Here is a 21,793-nt window from a genome sequence, read left to right as displayed (position 1 = left end):
TTTGTTTGTTTTGTTTTTGTTTTTTTGTTGTTGTTGTGGTGTTTTTTTTTTTTTTTTTAATTCACGATGCCGGGTTCTGTTGAGAGAGGGACGAAGAAAGCCATCCGAGGCGGTGTAACCGCCCGGGCGCTTTGCGGCCGGGGTTGCCGGCGCGGCGACAACAGAGTTGGCGTTTTCCCGCCGGACGGGGAGAGGCCCGAGGGGAGCATCTCTAGCGCTGCTTCGTCTCGCCCCAGGCCTCTGGAAAGGCCGAGCCGAGCTCCCAGCTTTTGTAGTCCCGTCTCGTGTCGACTCCGATATTAACTGAAGCCGCGCTGGTCGCCAGCAAGAGGCATCGTCGCGGGGGGGCGGCTTAAACGCGAACAGATTTCGCTGTGCTCAGCCCCCTTCGTGCTCGGCCGCCAGATAAAAGAACTATGTAATTCTTATAATTATCACATAATTGCCCCCTGACGAGCTGGGAACAGCGGCGGCAAACTAACTTTAAGGGTCGATTTAGAAAAGACAAGGCAAGCCAGCGTCTCAGAAATCTCGCCATATCTCTCCAGCGCTACTACTCAGAGGAAAATGGGAGAAAAAGCATATTGGAGAGGGCCTCTGCCGTGGGTTTTGCAGGTGTGACTGGATCGGCCTCTGACAGCCGGGTAGTGGGTGGCCGAGGTGCGGGCATGGAGCTCCCGGCAAGAGGTAGCCGGCGCCGGTGTTGTGCTACGCGAGTGCGCTCGATCGGGTGGAGATTTACCGCGAATCGTGCCCGGGCTGCCGCCTGCGGGTCCTGCGGCGTAAGGCAGCGTGGTTTTGTTCCCGGGACGCCGGGTTTGGGCGAATACCCCATGACTCGGCTGTGCTGCTCCTTCGCCCTCAATATTTCCTGAACTGGCAAACGCCAACAGATCCCCTGTAACCAGGGGCAGCTGAGGGTTGCACGGCACCAAGTCCGGACAGGTGGATCCTATTTAAAGTCCCGCTTCTTCTGCCAAAGGGAGTTTCGTGCGAATCGAGACAGGACGAAACCCTTTTTCAGGAGGACTTCACTTGTCTTCCACAGACTAGTCTACAGAGAATATGCCGCTGCAGAGTGGAGACATTGATTTAATGCCTTGGGCTTGTACACAGAAAATATCAATCGACAGACAACGATAAGGCAGCAGGTTTCATATATCAGCTGAGGAGCACAGACCGTGTGTAATGGAAATATTCGGGGCGTGGGTAATAAAAGGGTTTAAGCGGACCGACGCGGCTCCAAACCTCTCATAGATAAGGAGCGGAGCCTGTCACGGCTATAGCCTGTGCCCCTTCGCCACTCGTTATCAAGATTATATTCCTTCCCTTTCTTCTCACAGGCAAAAGGTGGCTGCAGTGGGCAACGATTCATCGCCATAACAGGGATGCGGTTCATGCTAAGAATGCGGGTCCCCACCGCAGAGGGTGCAGCTTTCTGTCCTCAGTTTAAGACTTGGAAGTCGTAAACTTGAGAAGAGTGCCGTTTTCTGTCGCGCTTCTAGCTGCTCTGCTGCTGCTTTAATCCTCTGCCCAAGAAGCCCCTAGCCAGAGTGCGAAAATAAACTGAAAGTAGGCTCCACAGGAAAGAGGATGCACCCCCTCCGCCTCGCAGTATATAGAGGGGAGCTTACGAGCATCTCCTTCCAGCCGGACCCCTCGCTCTGTGCCAGGAGGGAAGGAGCTGGCGGATGTGGGGGGGTTTGCCCGTGTCGGAGGTGGTGTCTCGGCCTCGCGACCGGGACACAGGTAAAGCGGGGACCTGCCAGGCTGCAGGCTCCTGCCGCCGCCGCAATTTATAGGGGAACTTCGCCTTTTCGTACACGGCAATTATCTCCAGCCGGCCACGTGCGAGGGAGCAAAAACGGTTCATTTAACTTCATTAAACACTAGCGGGGAGTAACTCAGGGCGACAGGGCATCTCTGTAAAGACTTACACGGAGTTTGGGCGGTGAGGAGGCTCTCGGCCTGGGGCGGGGAGCGAGTGTAGGGAGCGTTTGTAGGGCGCGCCGGCGGGGCAGGGGACATCGAGACAGCGCGGCGGGGCCGGCTGGGACTCCGCGAGGCTGGGCAGAGGCAGCCCCCACAGTCGGAGGTACGAGCCGCGGTGGGTCCTACCCTGGCACAGCGGGGCTCTCCTCTGTCGCGGTGTCTGGCAGTCCTGCATCCCCCGGTAAGGGGATAGGATAGGGCCCTCTCCCCTGGCACCTCCTGGGAGCACCTGCGGACAGCGCTTTCCCTCTGGAGAAGGGGAGAGTCGATGGAATAAAAACAATTTCAGCGGCCCAAGTCAGGGGGGAGAAATAAAATCAGAAGTACCTCCTGGGTTTTTTTCTGAGTGCGAATGGACAACACTGACATCTACATCGGCAAAAAATCGGAGGGTGTTCGTTCATTGGAAGGAATTAATTACAATGTTTGGGACAGAAAGATGAGAAGTATTTTCCGGACAGTTTTCCCCTCCGAAACTTAGTTGTGTCAATAAAATATAAGTAAATCATAAAAGAATGGCGCGAAAAAACAATTCAGCGGTTTGCATAGCTTCAAAAATTGTTTTGAAATGTGGAGTAGATATTGAATACTTGGATCGTTACTGGTCCGTCAAGATAAACCCGAAATAAATGAATTCTCTTGCTGTAACACCAAGTAGCCTTTAAAAGAGCCATTGACTTGATTTCAATTTTACAGCGATATTGCAGATAAAACACTAGATTGTGATAACAATACATCTTATATTGTTTCTTTTCTGCTATGATAAAAAGCGATCTAGGCATATCTGCGTGAGTATATGTGATTAATCACTCTGAAAAAAAGTATTTAAAAAACATCAACTCAATAAATATTTACTTTTCGTGTGCATTTTCGTGATAATTTTAATTCGTGAAGAAGCAAATTATCTTCCCATAAACAAAGGATAGAAAGTTCTCTTGGGAGCCATATAGATGCATATATTGTATATATTATCATACATATAATTAATATGTATTTGTTTCCAGGGGAGACAAGTGGAAATATACGCAACACACAATGACCAGGCAAAAATCACATAGTGCATAGAGAGTGACCGGAGTACGGAATGTACACGTAAGTTCTCGCAAAACTCCCACGCTGCAATATTGTGTTAGGAAATACAGAAGAATTGTTAACGGCTAACATAAAAAGGCAATTAGTTTGATTATTTAAATGTCAAGCGTGGTGCTGAAAAATGGGTCTTTTTTTTTTTCTCTCTTAATGCAATCCCAGACTTCTCAGCTGCTACCTAAGGCAGAGTAATAACCAAAAAAAAAAAAAAAGGATTGTACATTTTCTGCGATTTGCAGTGTCGAAGCCTTTTTCAGCGGGAGAAAATAATTGAGGGAAGAGAAGAGTGGAAAACGGGAGGCGATAAGAAGAAAATCTGCCTTTGTTCTCTCTGGTTATTTTCTACTAATTATTCTACCCATTGTGACAAAGTAGCAGTTAAGGATAGATTAGTGTAAATAACCTCGCATTTCACTCCCAAACCCTGCAACTTTCTGGCCCAAGCTGTGCCATGGTGTTTGTGTTTCTCCCCTTCACCTCAAACAGAAACTCATTGAGATTTCAGATCTTTGAACTTTGGACAGATCAAACTGCCAGCGCTCAACTTTGTCTCCAGTCATTAGGATTTCAAACACATGTAGCCTCATGGCAGAATCCGTTTGTTTCCACGAGGGGAAAAAAATTCCAATCTCGTCTCTTTTCCCCATCTCCAAACTCCTACATTTAGTTGAATTGATTGAAACGAGCATTTCCCGGAATGGCGTCTCTGCTGCTGGAGCATTGCTCGAATGGGTTTTGCACAGGCAGCTTATTTTAAGGGAAGCCTCTCGCTGCTTGTCGTCGTTATTTTACCACTACTGTTGGTGATCTAATATTTCCCGTGAATTGTTCATACACCTGCTCGTTATTCCAAGGGGGGGCTACTGGGAAATTATTATTATTATTATTATTATTATTATTATTATTATTATTATTATTATTATTATTATTATTATTATTATTATTATTATTATTATTCCAACCGGCAGGCGGGACGCGCTGAACCTGAGCATTGCCGTACCCCCGCTGCCCTGGGTGCGCCTCGCAGGTATGCAGCGGCGCTGAGGCGACACGACAGCGGGCGGGATCGGGCCCCGACTGCCGACTGCTGAGTGCGGGTGCCGCTTCTCTCCCCTCCTGCTCCGCTCTGCTGCACGACCCCGGTAGCCCGAGCCAGCGGGCGGTGGGCAGTGTTGCCCACCTGTGGTCCAACCCAGTTTGGGTTTGCGACCTCCGTCCTTTGCCTTCACTGGGTCTCTGGGGGGAATAGCAGGGGGCGGGGCTCCCCGGGTGGACAAGTTTCGGGTGTCCGCATTTCTGCTTACGAAATCGGGCCCGTTCACACACCTCTTGGCAGTGAAAGGGTCCCGAGACCGCCGTCGTCCGGGGGAAAAAACACCTCCCGCAGCTAAGGCCGGGGCATCTCCTTGACGGACGGGGCCCACCTTGGCCACGAGCAGTCAGGTGAGGTGACCTGTGCCCCAGGGCTGGCTTCAGGAGAGCTCCAGGGGCTGCCCCACGCCACTGAGAGTGGGGCCCGTATGATTGCACCCCACGCCACACTAGCGGGCACGGGGGTGCCAAGGCGGTCATCTCACTCCCAACCAGCCCGGGCACCAGTGCGCAGAACCTCCTGTCCCGGGAGCAGGATCTGGCTCGCTCGCAGCCACCATTCCTTCGGCAAACACCGCCTTTGTGCCCGATACCTCTACGTGCTCCTTAATCATCTACATTTGCAACCTACTGCGCAGCAGCTGAAATACATTTTTGCCTTTTATTCCTTCTCTTCTCCGAGCCTGCCCGGCAGGTTGCTAACACACATTTCCTCCGGTTATGACCGGCGGAAAATGTAAACATCTTGGTAACTAGGAGGTGGGCCTCATTCTGCAAACCGGGATCTCTCCATAGTGACTCTCAGTAATGACCTCTTTAGCATAATAAAACCCCGAGGGCGGGGAATCTTTGAACTGCGGGGCAGGAGATTGGAATAAGAGTATATGTGAACCTACTCAAATGTATGCAACAAGTTTTCTAGTTCTAACATTATCTGTTGAAACTAATAGACGCTTTCCCTCTTCATTTTTTCCTTGCCTGATTGCTTTATCTATAACAGTACTTTACAAACTTCAGATATGTCATTGCTTTATATGAAATGGAAAAGGGAAAAAAGCGGGCAACAAAACCCAACCGACCCCACACTTAGTGGGCAAAAAGATGATAAAGACTCCTGTTCGGAAAGCGGGATGCCCTCAGCTTCAAATACTTGGCAGCAGACTTAACATCACGACCCGGTCACCAAGAACCATCAGAAACTGTGAGTGAAAGGGAGCCCGCACATCCCCACTCTTCCGGGGTCCCCTTGTCCCTAGGGCCCCGCACCCCCGCTCCCGGCTGCCCGGGGCTTGACCCTAGAGACACCCGAGTAACCCAAGACCCACAGCGCATCTCCTCGGCTCTCCCTTAAAAACACCCCCATCGGGGCATCGGTATCCAGAGAACAGGGGAAAAAAAAGCCAAAAAAGCCGCTGACCTGTGCCGAGCAGAGCTCTCCCTCACCCTACCCCCCAGGCAATTGTTTCCTTGAGACCCTATTAATGCGGGACATATGTTATCCACAGGCAGTAGGCAACGGTAAGACTTCTCCATCTAACTTGTTGCTCAACTTACGAGGCGGTTCTCATCTTCTCATCAAAAGCCGCCGGTCTTTCTTCAGCCGTATGGACAAAAATGTGAACAACAATGCCCGCCTCCCTTCACTTCAAAAGCTGCCATCGCGGAGGCTACCCAGAGAATTTTCTCTCTGCTTTTCATTCCCGGTTTGAAAAAAGGCACTACAGGGCCAAGGCGCTCCTAATACTCTTTGATGGGGATTGAATTCATTATCTCCAATAACACAATTGTGCTTGGCCAACGAAAAGAGCAAAGTAATACTCATCTAGAATTAGAGAGCGGGGCTCAGAAGAAAGGGAGCGGGAGGGTGAGGGGTGTGGGGGGCATTTCAAAGGAAAAAGGGGGGGTGAATGAGAAAACACCTATATCGAAAATCGGCTTGGAAGGAGGGGGTCCCCAGCAGTTTAAATTACAGAAGTGTATTAAGTGGGGCATTGTACGGCTCCAGGCACGTTGGTGGTCCGACTGCGCATTCCTCCCTCCACTGGCCGAGTCGGCACCGCCTGGGTTGGAGGTTCTTGACATTTATCTCCTCGGGACGGCCCCGGGGCCGGCGAGCGACGCCGTTCCTCCACCTGCCCCGGCGTACCCTGCCGCACGTCCCGGTGTCAGCCAGGCTGTGGACGGGGGAATGGACATCGGCCCTTGACCGGCTGCAGCCGCAGCACCTGTGGTCCCCGCCTGCTCACGCTGACTTCACGGAGACTGAGCAGAGATGGGGAACCACCGCACGCACAGAGCAGCCGAACAGCCCTCTCCATTCTCCCCCCCTCCCGACACCTCCAGGGACCGCAGGGACACCCAGAAGCCCGTCCTAGCAGGTATCGGCGGGAGGTGTCTCAGTGTCTTCACACCCCGACACCGTTCACGGCAACGGGCGTACAAATAAAACTCCACCAAGGGTTATCAGTGGCAGTAGACACAGCCCGGGTACCCGCGGATTCGGTGTCGTCGACGGAGGGCAAGAGGTGCAGGAATGAATGAATGGGGGAGCGAATGAATGAATGAACAGAGCGAATGAATGAATAACACACACATAAAGAAATAAATAATCGTGCAAAAAAAAAATCAACCTATTGGAAAACCGCTATGTTAATATGAGAGATTAAAACATTTGCCTGTTTGGCTTCCAGCGTGCATGGGTATTATCCAAACAGGCGAATTTTCAAAGCCAAGAAAAATGTAGCAGTGAGCAGTTAAGGGCATTGCAGGTGCGACGGACGGTTACGGGGCCCTGTGCGGGCGCTGTGCGGGTGTTACACGCGTGTCCACATGCACACACGGAGCGACGGCGAGATGGGCTGAAGATGCAAATCTCCGTGTCTCTGCGCACTGGTGCCCATGCATCCATCCCACGGTAGAACCCACTTGCCTTTCCAAACTTCCCAGCGCCCACTGCAGTGACCCGAAGGAGCCTACGCGGGCGTGGAAGACCAAGGGGGAGCGTCAGGACCGCCAAAGATGAGCCCGCGGGGCGTCTGGGAAAGGCACGGGGCCCGGTATCACACCCTGGGTGTTTGCCACACCTTGCAAATGATGTCTTCAAAACGTTGTGGGTTTTTTAGTTGTTTTTTTTTTTTTTTTTTTTTTTTTTTTTTTCCCGAGGCAATGTCTTTTAGGCGTTAGCAGTTACACGGAAAGGGCCCAGCAAAGTGTCATCGGTCACCCAGGGACCTTCTGGCTGCTCCGGGAAGCAGGAGGGCACCTCAGTGCCCAAGAGTTACATTACACTCCAGGAAGCAGGAATCCTCCCACCCCACCCTAAACGGAGAGCAGGGAACCCTGAACTGGCCAGGTGAGGAATTCGCACCTGGAATAAGGAATCACATCGCCTTCGGTGGGAGGTTTGCCTCAACAAGGGACACATTGGCCAAAGGAATACGGAAGGAGGGAGAGAGACCATCTCTTCTAGCCTCCATGAGGATTACCTCGTGCAATAATGCTGACCGTGTTGCCTTTCCTCTCACAAGACAAAGCTGACCTTGACAGGACTGGTTTCTGTGCATCCACACTCCTCCTTTTAAACACTCCCTGGGCAGGGAGCAGGCTTTTTTTCCTTTTTCCTTTCCTAATGAGTGTGGACCGAGATTGCACAGACCTCAGCAGAGTCCGAGGTTCAAGGATTTCGGGATATTTCCCACTTTGTAAAGTGCCTCAGGGGTTTATTTGTATTTGAGGATCGGGGGCTGCTTATTAGTTTAAGAAATTAAAAAGATCTAGAATAAGGTGGTTGTTCCCAAGGTAAGAAGTAGCAAAATACTCTTGTCTTCTGCAGAAGTAGGAGTAAACCTCATGTTGTTTCTGCTGACGTCTGTTTAGACCAAACATACATATTAACTGGCTAACTAAGCATTTCACTGTTTGTAGTTTATCTCCCCGTGCATAATGACTTCTCCAAAGTATACATGAAATGACCACATACTTCATGTCCAATAATTACTTTTTACAAGTCAGCTTACTTTAACTCTCAATGTACCATTTATACTTTTACACAATAGACTTAAATTGTTACAAGGCAGCCCTTTGGTCTATGAGAAATAATTTGTTTTGTGCTGCAGCACAAACAGAGGATTAGGAGTTCAGGTAAGGAATAAGCAGCAGCAACAACTTAATTCCTAGGCAACACAGATCCTGCTTTCACGCCACATTTCTTTCTAGTAAAAAGAAGGACACGGCACCATCTCTAGTTCGCTGGACCAGTCAGACATCAGTTAGTCCGCATTTATTTCCGGTTTAAATCTGTCCAGGGTTTCCTGTCCTTTATCCCTCTCAGGGCCAAAAGATGCGTGTAGTGCTATGCAGCATTAAGTAAAAATAAGGGTCAGAGACTCACCAAATTAAAAAGAGTTCATTTAAAAAAAAAAAATACCACTATTTAACAGGTGAAGGTCGAAGCCAGCTCTGTAGATTCAATTTTTAGCATTCCATGTTTCCAGTGAAGCCGTTACGAAGGTTATTGGATTTTAAAGTGTCTCTTTCGTTTGGACTGATGGCTGATTTTTTTTTTTTCCCTTCAGTCACCGGCATACCCCCAATTCGGGTAGGAACTGTAAAAAAACAACCAAGTTTAGGACGGAGAGCCCCTTTCCCTTCCAGCGGTTGGGCACTGGTAGAGCATCACGATCGCCCGACTCGTCCCGCACCTCCGCGGAGGGGCGGGTGGTCGGGAGGGGGTGAACGGGGCACCCCTTGTTTCTGAGTTTCTGTATTGTTTCAGCGGAGGGGACAACCTGGCCACACGCGGTGGCTGGAGCTACTCCGATCGTTCCCACTTCTGGAAACAAACGAATCGACAAACGGTCCCCGAGCTCGACCCAACCGCCTCAGCCTGTCCCGAAACGAGCTTGGCCTCGTCTGTGACCGGCGGCCTCGAGCTGGGGGTTGGGGCGGGGGGCTCCTGCGGGCTCCCACCGCTGCCTTCGGGGCAGGTTGCACCATGCGAGGAGCTGTGAGCAGCCTCAGCCCTGTTCCTTCACCCTCCCATGCCCCGGCTTTTCTCCTTGCCGTTCCCGGCTATTGGCGCCCTTTGACAGGAGTGAAGGTGAGAATGGCTCATTCAGACCATGGTCTCCTAAAAAATTAAACAAATACAAATAAGGAACGTACAAGTTGATGCAATAGAACCACTTTTGCATAGTTGCATGAATGCAAGCCACCAGGTCAAACCCACTTGAGAGCCAAGATGGATAGGAATGACAACCAAGAGATCCATGCCCTGCTGAAAGAAAACCATCTCTGAACACTTCCTCTTGCCTTGGCACTGTCTTTTCTAGACTCTAAGAATGGAGCCAGCTGAGATCACCTTCCTAACACCACTAGGCAAGGCAAAGAGATGTCAAAGGATGCCAAAGGATGCCAAAGGATGTCTGGGGGGACTCTGGGCTGCAGTCAGTTTCTACTCTTCCATTATCAGCAGCGATGATTAGCTGGCCAGGTTCCTTCTGCCACTTCTAGGAACCTGGGAGAGACCGACTTACACCCACCCCTGGACCAAAAGCACCCCAAGGGTGAAGCTGGACTGAGAGGTCAGCTGCTCAATACAGGTCCGCTGGAAGACAACTCTGTAGGCCTTTGCCATGCTTGAGCCAAATGAATGCTGGCACTGCCATCATGGCAGAAGCAGGGGGCCTTTGGAGGTACTTCTAGCCTTTGGTTATCAGCTCTTTAAAACAGAGACAAAAGCCACTAAATATTTTTGGCAGCAGTTTGGATATTCAAAGTTTGGGAAAACTGTGTGCATTCCCAGTCTCTTCTTGATGCTATGAACATTCATTTTGGTCACTATAAATAAAGAAGAGATTTGGTATTTTTCACACATTGTCTTATAATAGGGATTTTTTGCACAGCAGTTCTGAACTTTTTGGCAAATACATATTCAGATGAGAAACCAGAACATTTTGGTCTACTGTACCAGTGGATTTGACAGTACCTTTAAGCCTTGGGTAATGTGCAAGAATTTAATATGAATTAGTATGTTTTTGAAGGCATAAATGTGTCCCCACGAATTTGTATTTCCCTATATTTGTACATATTATCTCCATTCTAGAAATGCTGGAATAGAATAAAAACTACTGTGTATATTAATCAGAAAATATATTTATGGAAAGAGGTTGTTCCTTTTCAAATCTATAATTTCAGAAGAAGGAAGGTCACTGTACTTAACCAGATGGATTATTTGTGACAGGGTAATATAAGAAGAAACGATCAATGTATATATTTTGGACTGAATACTTCTAAACAGTCAGATACTCCGGACTGCAGTACATACACAGCACATGTCGATGGGGCTGTGAAGTACAACAGTCCTGTTCCCATGCCAGTAACCTTAGTTAGGAAGAAAACAGAAAAGGGAAAACCACACGGAAAACATCAGCTGTCATTATACTTAAAGAAAAAGGAAAAAGAATTCTCAGTTTTCCCTGGAAGTAATCAATAACGTCTTTCAATATTGAGCTGCAGACCACAGCTAAACCACTACGAAAATAGTCAACATACAGACACACGAAGACATAGAGCTCTTTACCGAAGGCACAGGCTGGAGCTCTCCTCATCTGCAAGGACCTGTGCTCTATAGGCTTTGCGGTTTGGCACATGCAACACGCCTGAACCGGCATGAGCGGAGCAGGATACTTAGAAAATTACAGACCTACGCGAAAGAAACAAAAAAAATTTAAAAAGAAGTTTTCCAGGATAACACTGGTTTAATCACAAAATTATTGCTCGGCTTACTAAACACGGGGGCTTCTCAAAATGATCACAGGAGTAATTAAAGCTCGGGCCGCCGAAAGGCGTACGCAATTACAGCGGGTAACAGGCTGGTTCGTCGGGCGCCCTCCTTGTCTCGCCGGTTCCGGAGCCGTTAATGGGGCTTCGCCTCCGTTTGGGGGGCGGCGGGGCTCCCGGCCGGCTCCGGCGCCCCAGGCGGTCTCTAACGCGGCTGCGGAGCGCCGAGCGGGGGACCCGGAACGCAGCCCACGCCCTCAGCAACGAGCGGGGATTTCCCCCCTGCCCCGTCCCTCCCCGTTCCTCCGGCACACACCGGTCCCGGGTGTGTGGGCTGCCACCGGCGGCAGAGGATTATCGGTTCCGCAGTGGAGGGGGCGGGGATGGCGAGCTGGCCGAGGAGACGCCCCTTGCACAGCGCGGGGGCCGGTCGTGCCTCTCCCCTGACAGCCCGGTCGCTGCAAAGCACTGGGGAGTGAGCGAAGGGTCTGGCACATTTGTCAGCCTGTAATTGTGCTGAAATCCGCCGCCCTCAACCCCCCGAGCTCCTCCAGGCAAGGGCATAGTGCCCCCCGCTCCGCCAAACTCGGCTGCTGCGCCAGCCCTGGCTTATCCCCACGGGCAGCGGCCGGCCCGAGGAGTCCCTGCTGGGCGGGCAGCGGCTGGAGCGCTCCCCCACACCGGGTGATTTCCTTCTCTTCGTCCTCCTCCTCTTCCTGCTGGCTGCTGGCCAAGCCCGGGAGCGACCCAGGGCAGGAGCACCCGGCAGTGGTTCGCGGGGCAGAGACAGACCCGCGCCCGTTCTCCCCCGCAGCGCTCCGCGGGGCTGCAGCCACCTTAGCTCTTCCGTGGGGTCACTCGCCCTTCCAGCCAGCGCTGAGGTCCCTGGGTTGCAGTTCCCCGTGGGGCGGGTATCTACTAAAACCTGCCTACCTGCCTGTAAAGTTATTTATTTATTTTTTTAAACATGAGTAGCTGTTCATCAGATCAGTGGCTTTCTGAACATGGAGGCCCTCTGCTCCAAGCCCCCTCATCTAAATTGGGCTTAAATATAGGCCAGTGGTCTCTGTATTATAATAACCATGAAATTAAGCCACTTGCATGCCAGTGGGTTTGCAGTGTGTGTGTGAAAATGCCAGCTTCATCAAGGGTGGATGTGAAATCTGATCTTACTCCGTGTTCGACTGAAATGATTCATGCTTGACTGTGTCTCCTTGATATTTCTTATTTTGATTTTTCCTGCTTCCTCCCTCCTGTCTCCTGGTGCAAGCTCATTCCAAGGGATCCTTCAAACACTGGAGGAGTATAAGAACAACACCATAAGCAGTATTTTCTTGAAGGGTTTTACTAGGCTATCTAGAATTAAAAAAAAAAAAGGCATTTGCAAAATACCTCTTAGAAAGAAGAGCACCCAGCGGTTGTTAAAAAAGGGGAGGATACATGGCGAGCCACTTGTGCATTTAATAGCGTTCTCTCTTTCCTTCTAAGCTGCACCATATTTGGTCTTTATTTGAAGTAGTAGTTGTTGTGAATGCCAGATTCCTACCTTCAGTTTTAAGAAGTTTGCTCCACAGATGATGGATGCCTTTTTTGTCGTCAGTGGTAGCACCACCCATTGTCCTCTACCAGGTGTCTGCCACATCTGCCTGCAGGTGAAGGGAGACAGCAACAAGGGCCACGGACTTGGGGAAGCCAGGCTCACGCAAGACCATGGAGATCCAGTGAAAGGGCCTGTGATTGTGGAGCATAACAGAAACAGGGATGGGAATTACGAGCAATGATGGCTTGGAGATAAGATTGAGGATGTGGAAAGAAGGGGTGTAAACCAGACAGTAAGTGAGGGAAGGCAGATCAAGTGGTCACAAGTCAGGAGAAACTGAGGGATGCTGGGAAAGGGGTGGCTGAAGGCAGCAGATGGCTGATGGGGGATAGGGGACAGCAGGAAGGTGGACCACACCTTGAGCAGCTGTCTGTCTTTTCTAGGAAGTTAAAAGTAATAGGAAAGCAATCTACTGGCTGTTCTCCCCCCACCCCATGCAGGTGATAGGAGGCATACAGTGGAAGTTCGCTTCTGAACCGCAAACAAGGAAGCTTGTTTTTTTATGTGTGTGTTTAAGGTTGAATTTTGACCCCAAGCTGACATCATGCAAATCAAGGTTTGGCTGCTTCCCTCCAAAGGCAAAAGAAATCCAAGGAATCAGGTTAAAACAAAGAGTTACTAATGCTTAAATATCTCCTGGTTTGGGGTATAGGGAAAGGTTTCCAAGCTGCTCTCATCTTTGCCAGTGGTCAGAAATAACCACAGCTGTTTATTTGCAGTATATACCAGGCCCTTTGTAAACCCACAGACGGACAGTCCCTGCTGCTGTGCTGTGCAGTCTAAGGACTTGCAAGATAGGATCATTAGGTGTTTCTTGGTATTATAATGCCACAGTGTCTCAAGGTTGGTTTTAAAGCATGTAAGAGCATGTGGAGCATACTGCTGCAGAAGTTACAAAGCTATAGGCAATAGAGACTCAGGTTAGATAAGGGGCTGGCTGGGTGGAGCCGCTGAACAATGCACGAAAGTGCTTTTCTTTCACTGATCTTGGTTCAAATTAAGGTTAAATTCCAAAGGGAGTGTATTTTTGTTTCTCTATCTTTCAACCTCTCTCTCTCTCTCCAGGAAGAGATTTTAAAGGGCATCATTTTAAGTTAAAAAAAAAAAAAGTCACAAAGAAAGATACATGTTAATACACATGTAGCATTCCACAGAGGGGAGCTAAGAGCTGCTGGTGTCGCACCCACAGCTTTTATTCAGCTAAAGCGTGTTCAACAGTTTCAGCACCTGGAAGGAGTATCACTGATCCTGCTGTCAAGAAACGGCTATAGCGAAAGCAAGACTTCATACAAGCCACAGTCTATACAGAAAAAATGCTGATATACAGGAGTGGAAAAGGGGATTATGAAAATAATACAGAGTTCAAGGTTCAAGTGATTTTTACTTGTATGTCATGATTCTTATTTTGTATGGTTTGGAAATCCATACCTTGGAAAAAAAGAAAATTAAAATCTCATCTATGCAAGTGTATAACAGAAAGAAATATATAATAATACACAATATATCATTTTGCTATTAAATCTACAAAATTAAGTGCTGCATCTGAAAAAGTCAACAAGGCTTCCAGCTAGCTACTTGACACCTGCTTTTTCTAGGGGGGGAAAAAAAAGAAAAAAAGGAAAAAAAAGTTGGATCAGTTTCTTTGCAAAGTAAACTTCATAGAATTTGTTTTGCAATGTGTGCATCATTAGCTTTCTGCTTTAAAGCCAATGTTCCAGGGCATCGTAGCAAAGTGCAACAGATTCTGTGTCCTTCCAAAATCTGAAAGCAGAAATACAGACTCTCCTGTGATAAGAGGTCCCCAAAGTGCAGGGGCAAAGGTGGCACACATTTAATGCTGGCTTTTCTCTGGTACGACAAGAGCTCTTGAAAATCAAAGGGGATATCTGTGGTCTTGATCCCATGAGATAGTGCGAGTTTGCTATAGGGGAGTTCTTGGCTTGCAAAGGAGTCAACAGGACCTTCACACACACCCTGCTCTCTAACTAGAGGGGTGTAGGCAGCTCTGCCATGCTCAGAGCCATTTTTCATCCCTGTGACTGCTTTTGTCTTTTAAGAAATATGAGACATCAAAATATGTTATATGCCATCACAAACTACCATTTCTTCCCCTCTAAGTTTTATTTGCCACATATACAGTACATAATACAGAAATACAAAAACCAGCCTGTCTTTTCTGAGCTGTACCTCTTTTCCCCCATCTAAACAAAATATTTTTCCCCATCAGTGAGATGAGTGTTCTTAATATTGACCTTCAGTAGCTCCTCATTACCATAAGAAGGCTGCAGCATGGATTCAAGAAGTGATTGCTTCATGTGTCTTACAGGGCTTTCCAGTCGAGGTAGCCACGCTAGGTGTACTTCAACCTAAGTGTTAACATTCCTAGGAATACTTCGGTCAAAAACTATTGCCACTCCACACCAGTCCACCTAAATAGCATTTATTTCAAGTGCTGCAGAGCACACAGCTCTGACAGCAGTGCTTAATCAAACAGTAGTCATTTAGGGTCCATCAGTGCCATAGCTGATGATTGAATGCACCCAAAAGCTGAGTTACCAGCTGGGTACCCCTTTATCTGTGAGGGCAAGGCACTGTTGTCAGGTAATGCAAAACTCAAGTGAATTCAAGGTACAGCCTCAGAAATTTTTGTGAACTGTTAGGGAGCGGGGATGCTCAGTGCTGGCATTCATCTCTGCAGTTCTGTGCTTGTGATATCCTTCCTCACACTTCTGAGTCCTGTTTTTGACCTCCTCCTCTTTAACCAGCATCAGTGCAGTGTTTTTCATGCCCTTTTCATGGTCAGTGCAGTATCAGTCTTCCGCTTCAGCAGCTGTCATCCCTCACTACCAGCCCTGCCCACCTCCTGGCATGGCTCCCTGTCATGTTCATGCCAAGAACAGCCTTCTCCCCTCCATGGGAGCAGAGCAATATTCCTGCCCATCAGATCTGCCCCCAGAATCACTTATTTCCATTTACATTCCACTAACCTGTACCCAACCACTATTCTTACCATCCTTTGACTTAGCTCAGATTACAGTGTAATTAAAATTACCATGGAACACAACCAGACCAACAAGATTAACTACACAATATTTTTTTTTTTTAATCTTTTTTTTTTTTTTTTTTTGGTAACAGCCTTACTAGACATTTACCTGGCTTAAGTGATTTCGACTTTCAGATGATTATGTCAGGATGTATTTCTTTCTGTACTGGGCAAGATTCACAGTTCAGCAACAAAAATAGAGGAGACAGGCATCAGCTTCCTAACTCTATTTTACCATCTTTCTTTCAACTTACACTTCCATTACAATTTTCTGCCTCGGACCATTTTCTGTCTTGTCTATTCCTTACACAGAAAATTTTAGGGAGGAGTGGACCATAAATACACATACTCTGACTGAACCTGAGCACAAGGCCCTAGGGTCATGCTGTACCTTAGAGAATGAGCATAGTCCTTGGAATCAGGAAAGAACACAGTAAAGGGAGAGAGATCAGTTCCATATAGAAGTAGTGTTGTGTCCAGTTCAAGTATTTGCATGCCCAAGAATTAGAAATGCCTCACTGTCTGAGCAATACCTGATAAATGATATCAGAAACTCAACCCTGTTCAGTTTATCCAAGAGGTGATTAATGGTAACCTGTTCACGGTCTCCAGTTATCAAAATGGGGAAGGATTTGGGATAGTTAATTGCTCTTTAAGTTCTCAGGAAAAAGGAGTGTAATGAAACCTTCTGGTCTGAAGTTGAAAGAAGACAAAGACAGACTAGAAAATCAGCTCAATAACAGCGTCAGATTATCTGTGGAGTTCTTATCAGGGATCTGTAATTACCCACACATCTGTAGTTCCACTTGAAGGTCTGGGACCTGTTTTAGGTGTAAAAGACCAAGGAGTGCTGGAGTTAATGCAGGTCTTCTTGGTATGCAGCTTTCCTAGGTTGAGTGCACCAGAAGAGCAAGAGTAAATCAAGGATGAGGAGCCTGCCATGTGATTTTATATGTTGAACCACTCTGTAGGGGTTTTCCCCCTTACAATGCACAAAAGCTTTTCAAGCCAAAGAAATCTTTCTCTTTGGGTTGAACTATATTATAAGCACATATTATAACCATCATAAATCAACACGGTAGCGAATTAGATATGTGTGTTGTATATGAATCATTTAGGTAAAAGAGTAACTGAATAGGAACTAAAGACATAATTTACAGGTTTTGCAGGCAGGGGGGTGGGGTGGAAGGAAGGTATGGGCCATGCCTATGACAGGTGGTGGCATATCTCCTACACAACCTGGGCTACTATGTGGTTCAGCTTGCCAGACCTAGGCTCACTTTACTGCTAGTGGAAAGCAATAGTCACAGCACCAAGTTAGACATCTGCAGCAGGTGGTTTTCAGAAGAGCCCCAGGAAGATAAAATGTCAATAGCACTGGAAAAAATAAAAAATAATAAAAAAAAAACTTTTAATGAGATAGTAGGTAGCAGGTCATCCAATAACAAATGTTTGCCTCTAGAGGAAATGAGGTTGTGAGAGAGTGAAGTTCTGGATGAAACACCTCATAACATGTAATGTTAGTAATTTGCAGACCAGATTTTGATGACTGGAAAATTACAAGGATAACACCATTACTGAAAATCAGGGTGGATGGTTACAACAGACAGTTGTGGATTTTCTATATAAGACTGTTGAGAACAGTCCTGTGGGATTTCACAAAAACACACACTGACGAAAGTATATTTTCTTTAGGCACAGGCAGTTCAGATTTATAAGAGTTTTACTCTAGTGGCTGTTGGAGCTCTGGGGAAATAAAGTTATCATGACCAGACAAGCAAAATATGGAGGAAGCAGGGCATTTAGCTGCTTGAAAATTGAAAAGAAATTGAGCTGACTTTCTCCATTATGTGATCAAAGAAGACTGAAACTGTGAAGCTTTCTGGCCTTCATTCCAGTGCATGCTGTGGTGGTTGCTGCTGTATTCACGTTTGATGCTGTAGTTGTGCAGATACGAGCATTCCCTCTCGCTCTCCACAGACACCCCTGCACACCAGCAGCACAACCTTTTCTGTGCTTTGATTCATGTCCCAGAGCCACCTTGATGCACTCAGGATCCCACAGAAATGACAAAACTGAGACATGTGCTTCTACCAGCCAGCTCAACCCAGGGACCAGCATGAAGATAGCCACAAAATGCACCAGGGTTGTCAAGAGGGGCTCCAGGCCATCTGTCTGCTCTAGGGATCTGCTTCTCCTGCACTGCCTGACCTGGTAATCTAGACTTGGTCTCAGCTCTCCAGCAGAGGTGCAGCTGTCATTTAGGCACAGCCCTGGTTCATGCACCTGTGAGGCCCTACTGTAGCAAGGCTGAGCAGAAACACTGAGTGTACTCAAACAACCGGGTTCTGTAAATGGCTTAGGCTGAGATTTGGTTGCCTGAATAAAACAGAGGTGACTTCAGGCATGGACAGGCGCTAGTTATTGTCAAGAGTGGGAATGGTATTAAAAACTTGCTTCCAGTCTTCTGTGGATAAGGAGGCCAGTGGTTCTCTGTCTGCTGAGACCCCATAGCCAGATAGTGTATCAAGACCCTACAAGGATCGACAAAGCACAGTATTATGTTTTAAACCCAGACAGCAGCTCAGACTCACACAGCCACTCGCTTACTCCTCCCTGGTGGGATGGCAGGGAAAATCAGAAGAGTGAAAGTGAGAAAACACGTGGGTTGAGATAAAGACATTTTAACAGTTAAAGCAAAAGCCATGCACACAAGCAAAGCAAGACAAGGAATTAATCCATACCTTCCCATTGTCAGGCAGGTGTTCAGCCATCTCCAGGAAAACAGGGCTCCGTCATGTGTACTGATTACTTAGGAAGACAAACAGCATAAGTCTGAATGCTCCCCTTCCTTCATCTTCTCCTGGCTTTATATACTGAGCATGATGTCATATGGTGTGGAATATACCTTTGGTCAGTTGGGGTCAGCTGCCCTGACTGTGCCCTCTCCAAACTTCTTGTGGACCCCCAGCCCACTTACTGGTGGGATGGTGTGAGGAACAGAAGACTCTTGTGTAAGCTTGCACAACCATAACAAAAATATCTCTGTATTATCAAAACTGTTTCCAGGGCAAATCCAAAACCTGGCCCTGTATTACTTACTAGGAAGAAAATTAACTCTAGCCCAGCCAAAATCAGCACACATGATCACCCTCCACTGTTCCTCCTTCCCTTTCTGTCTTGACCTCTCCTTTCCCACTAGGCTCACCAGCATGTGCAGCATCACCCCTCTTGGTCACAGCTAGTCTGGTCAATATTTATTTGACTGGCTTTTATGGGGACCTGTTGAATTAAGAAAGAACATACCTCAGTATTGGAGATGTTTGGGCCCAAGTGGTTGTATGATCTGAAGGGTCAAGTGAGCATCTCTACTATGGCAGTGCACATGTGTGCACAAGGTAAGGAATCCTGTACCTCTAGGGAAGGGGGAAGATGGGTAATCTAGTCAGCAGAAGGCATGACTGCCTGCATTGTGTTGTTGCTGAATCTCAATTACTGCACACAACACAGCTGCCCCCACAGGATAATATCCCTTGGGTGAGCAGTTGGTCCCCAAGATTGTACTAACCTTTCCGAGCCCCATTCCCAATAACAGGTCCCCTAGAAATCCACTCATTTTCACAGTATCACCCCTATATCTTTGGATGCCCTGAAACTCCACAGCTTCCCTTTTGCCTTTGAGGGAGACCCTCTCCCTTCTGCAAAGCTGAACATTACTGTTACTGGTAAGAAGGAAAACTAAAGACTAAAGTACATTAGGATGGTAAAATCCAGTTTTGTTGACTGTTCTGGGAAACTGTAACCAGATCCAGAGGTTTTTCCATGGTCCAGTAGCCAAACATTAGTCTATAAAGTAGTCCTACATGGGTATTATTTTTCTTAAAGACTAGAAAATTTGTTGTTGATATAATTTTACAGCTTGACTTAAAGCAACTACTGAGCAAATAAAGGCACATGAAAATTTAACCCACGAAATGACAACTTTGCTTTAGACATGGTCCTTTTATTCACATGGTAGTAGCTCAATATCTTGGACTAATAATGGAGACAGCCCAGAATGAATCCCTGAGAGCTGTAAATCAGTGAGGACAAGATTTTCTAGATGTTCCCAGTGGTCACCAGTCTGGCCCACTGAAAAGGCTGCAGCTCCTCTTAGCCTCCTTTTGGTAAAGCCAAAATTAGCCAGGTTAACCAACTCCTGCTCATTCTCTACTCACTTGGACAGAAGAAGCCATGACTTTCTAAGCCAGAGTGTGTGAACCATTAGAAATGCGATAAAGAGTTGTGCATGCCTAGAGGTGGCATTTCATGCGTACACCTGAGCCAGAATAGTGTTTTGACATCTGTGAACACTGTTGGCACAAACAGAGGTGGTAAGATCTGCCTGGAAAATCCTCAGTCTAGTTCAGCCAATTCTAACCAGGTCCAGCATGAAGAAATATAACAAACAGTCAAATGCTCATTTAGGCATTTCTTTTACCAGTCTGGGGATAAGGTACTATTATTTTTCATTTTTTCTTTTTAATGTGTGCTGAGATTCATTTATGAAAATCGTAGAAGGAATCAGATTCTATCAAATATAATTCAATATTTACTATTTTGATCTCATAGTTCTTTGTGTCATGTTTATCCCAAGAAAGCCTTAGCGACAGGACAACCGCCATTTCTATTGCTCAACCTGTGAGAAGTAGAGGGGACACTGCCAATTTATGTATTGATTATACAGTGACCACAACAGCTACATGTTAATTAGAAATGTTTTATTTTAAATTTAGAGCCAAAGTAGATCGCCCTATGAAACAAGAATTCTGTGAAAAAATGGAACACAACCAAATTTCAATGAATATCCTAGCCTTCGTTCACACATCAACTTTAACCTTAGTGAGACACCTACTTTCAAACATTACAACAGTAGTATCTTGAATTTCCATGAAGTTTTCAAGACTTCTATGTGTAAGCAAAGCAAAACATTTCCGTCACTCATTGTAACAACTTTTCCTCTTTTTCTACATCTGAAGCAGGCAAACTTCCACATTCATGCATTTTTGGATTTTATTAAATTCCTTTCCGCTGTTCTGTTCAAAATTTAATTTCTATCTTGCACTTTTTTCTGTTACACTGCTTTAGCAACAACAGGGCACTCTGGGTTTCCTGATTTGTGCCTGCCTTGTCTAATGGGAAGAATAGTCCCATTCAAACTTATGATTTATCTACATCTTTCTCAGTTTGCTGACTTGACCTCATAACCCCAGGCCCAAGGTGTTTGATATGGTGTTTTAGGGCCCCATAGCTCCACATCCAAAACCTAAACCACGGATATGGAGGTCCACATTTTTGGACTGTGGGTGAGAGTTGTGTTCCCACTGGTGAAGATACGGTTGAGTGATAGAGCTGGTCTGCTATACCACAGTCATAGCTTGAAGCATTTAATTTTCTGCACTGTCATTTTAAAACAAACTGATACAACAAATGCTATAGCTGATCACATTCCTAATCTTTATTTGTGTGTCTCCCTGTCTTGCTTAACTCTACTGCTAATGTTTAGTAACCATAATCTGTAATGTTGATGCTCTCCATGCACTGATAGAATGCTAGGGTTAAGAAAGAAAATATTCCCTATATAAAGTGGAAAAACCAGGGCTGCTAATTTTATATAGCATGTTAAGGCACCAAATGGGGTGATACTAGTGCTATGAGCATGTGTTGATAGAGATTTCCTGCTGTTTGTTATTCTGTTTCTAGTCTACTATACTTTCACAGAGGCTGCATCTGAGTTGAGTATATTCTCTGAATAAACTAAATATCCAAGTGAAGAAATCAATCAACTTTTTGAAAAGCTGATTCTCACTTACCAATATTTGAAATCTTGTTTCTAAGTAAGATTTCAACTTCTAAATTGATATCTGTATCAACTTAGACACCAGCAGCCTCATTTCTTATAGACTAGTTTTTGAAAACAGTTTACCTCTTTGATCATAAAGCTTGTGAAATAGTGGCACTATATCAGTGGAAGTCAAATACTAATCAACAAAGTCCTGAAGCTTCAGACAATGAATTAGAGTAGTACCAAAGTAGTTTTTAATTTTAATTTTTGCTTTTTTTTTTTTTCTTTTATAAGTTTGGTTCTGGAATTAGTTCTGCTAATACTTAGTTAAAGAACAAATATACCATAGCTTCTATATTTTGAATTCTCTGGG

The 21,793-nt window shown here is 46.6% G+C and overlaps 2 long non-coding RNA genes across 2 annotated transcripts; one reads left to right on the top strand and one right to left on the bottom strand.

Moving 5' to 3' along the window:
- The first annotated feature begins 1,726 nt into the window (after positions 1 to 1,726).
- Positions 1,727 to 5,072, top strand: LOC139828015 (uncharacterized). Its single transcript, XR_011739176.1, has 3 exons — positions 1,727 to 2,095; positions 2,997 to 3,084; positions 4,050 to 5,072. It is a non-coding gene; the product is annotated as an uncharacterized lncRNA (long non-coding RNA).
- A 2,953-nt stretch (positions 5,073 to 8,025) lies between these two features.
- On the bottom strand, positions 8,026 to 11,475 carry LOC139828014 (uncharacterized). The gene is made up of 3 exons (XR_011739175.1): positions 10,960 to 11,475; positions 10,754 to 10,876; positions 8,026 to 9,301 (listed from the first exon to the last, which is right to left on the bottom strand). It is a non-coding gene; the product is annotated as an uncharacterized lncRNA (long non-coding RNA).
- Between the last annotated feature and the right edge of the window lie 10,318 nt (positions 11,476 to 21,793).

Source organism: Patagioenas fasciata, chromosome 5 (genome assembly GCF_037038585.1).
Source record: "Patagioenas fasciata isolate bPatFas1 chromosome 5, bPatFas1.hap1, whole genome shotgun sequence".
Classification (NCBI taxonomy): Eukaryota; Metazoa; Chordata; class Aves; order Columbiformes; family Columbidae; genus Patagioenas; species Patagioenas fasciata.
Note: the sequence above shows the minus strand (reverse complement) of the source record. Positions and strands in the feature narration are given on the sequence as shown.